Genomic DNA, 2,491 nt, shown 5'->3' with positions numbered 1-2,491 from the left:
AAATTTAACAGAAGTCAACACCGTTAGACAGAGGGGGTGCTTGTGTAGTTAGAGTAAAACTAAAGGGGTGTCACTGTAACTTGTTCTTTTTTATTTTTATTTTTTAACAAATAACAAGAAGCCATCATTCATATTTTATGAAAAAGTGTAAAGGTTGATATTAAAATAAAGCTTTTCTAAAGGTTTGAGATATAATCTAGTCTTCCTTTGTTATAATAGAGTCTTTGATTTTATTTAAAAAAAAAGCATGTGATTGGTTTTTTTGTGGGATAATGAATGCAACTATTTATATTTCTAGGAGATACCCAGTAAACATTGATAAGGATGCGAGAATGTTAAATTTACAAGCTATCGCATTTTTAGACTATCTACTTAGGTAAGTGTTTTTTTCATTTATGTATCGTTAACTGCATTTTTCCCTGTTTAAGCTGACTGATGGTGGAAGACTTGATATTAGCAGCGTTATACATTAAATCTAGCTATTGTCAAGCACTCAACTTGCCTGACCGATGCTAAAGATATGAAATGGAAGGAATAGGTCCCTTTGAAAAGGGGTTTGAGTTTTAATCTTGACTGGAAAAGAAAAGCAGTTGGTTGAGTTTGTTAGTTTGCCTACATTATTCCCGCATCCCCTTTTCTTTGTTTTTCCTGAACAAATTTAATTAAAACTTGGCAATAGTTTGATCAATGTCTTAGATTATAAAACAGTTGATGCATGATCAGCTTTCCCATCAATCATGCAATATTCTATCATCCTTAATATTTATATTTTGAAGTTGATATCTCTAACTAGGTGACATTTATAATCACCGAGCCTCTTGCAATAGTTTAGCATGAATGTAATCAAGTATCAAACACAATCAGTTAACTTCTAGTAGATTGTCTTTTACATCGACTTGTTGGCAAAATTTATAGTGGAAATATGAAGAGCTTGACTTGTTGCCTTTGCTATAATGTTGTATAAAAGTAAAATAGAAATATATTCTTATTTCCTCATTGGTACTATTTAAGTATGGCTACTGGTTATTCTTTTCATGGAACAGAAATTTTTTGAAGCCCGTTGAAGGCATGGGATTGGAGGATCTCTCTAAATATGGGTCATAACACATATTGGAAGATTATTTTAGTGATTATGTGGGGAATTCAGAATTATTCAAAAACCATATTTAAATGTCAAACCAGACACCGCATTCAAAGACGGTTATTACATAATAACCGTCTTTGATTGATAACCGTCTTTGAATGTTGAACCAGATGTAACAATCAAAGACGATTATTACACGGTTATTATGTAATAACCGTCTTTGATTGTCAAATCAGACACTGCATTCAAAGACGGTTATTACATAATAACTGTTTTTCAATGTCGACCGAGATGTAACATTCAAAGACGGTTATTACATAATAACCGTATTTGATTGTCGAATCAAACACTGCATTCAAAGACGGTTATTACATAATAACTGTCTTTGAAAGTTGAACCAGATGTAACATTGAAAGGCGGTTATTATGTATTAACCGTCTTTGAATGTTGCACCAGACACTGCATTCAAAGATAGTTATTACATAATAACCGTCTTTGAATTGTTCTAACTTTCAAAGACGGTTATTATAATAACCGTCATAAAAAGCAATTGCGTTTCAACGACGGTTTACAATCGTCGTTAAAAACACTTAATAATCGTCATAAAAAGTCATTTTTCTAGTAGTGAGAGGACGATTATGATATGACTGTTCAAAAACCATGCCATGAAGTATATATTTCTTAGTTCAAAACAATCACCCTTTTCTATTTATTTTCACTTTGATTTGCTCTTCAAAAGTCACAATTCCTTCGGTTCAGTTCTGTCTCACACACCTTAAATTTCAAGGGTTTTGATTTTGTTCTTAAATCTAGCTTCTAACTTTAGTTTCTTATGCCTTTTTTTCCCTTCTTTTTCTATTTTCAACTAAAATTACTATTTGATCTTACTATGTTTTGAAGCGTTTGTACTTGATTTATGCACATTTTTTTATCAATACAATTTGATTATTAATTTTTTAGTTTATATTTTTTGGATCCCTTTGTCTGTGACAACTCTGCACAAGCTTGACACATTGTTGATAACAAAACAAACTTCAATTGCTTCTTGTTTATGACAATTTTGTTTTCATCCAAATGATTTTTTGCATGAGAAGGTTTTAAATAGGAAAAAAATTAATTTTCATGAGAAATAACTTTTGAAAAAAATATATGATGCACAACTAACCTAGTAGAATATGGTCCAGAATTTTTTCCAAATTATTATAAAGTGATATCATAATATTTAGAAATTTTCTTGTGAAAATACTGTTGTAGGGCAACAAAGGAACAATAATTATGAAAAATAGATTCTTGTAATTTTTTTGGCTTGAGAAAAACATATGACATATTATTAAGGTTAAGGAAACTCCCTATTAAATTTTATAAAATTTAGAGTTGTCTAAGTGTTTTTTTAAATTTAAAAATAGC

The sequence above is a fragment of the Glycine soja genome, chromosome 17 (genome assembly GCF_004193775.1).
Source record: "Glycine soja cultivar W05 chromosome 17, ASM419377v2, whole genome shotgun sequence".
NCBI lineage: Eukaryota > Viridiplantae > Streptophyta > Magnoliopsida > Fabales > Fabaceae > Glycine > Glycine soja.
This window is presented reverse-complemented; position numbering follows the sequence as displayed.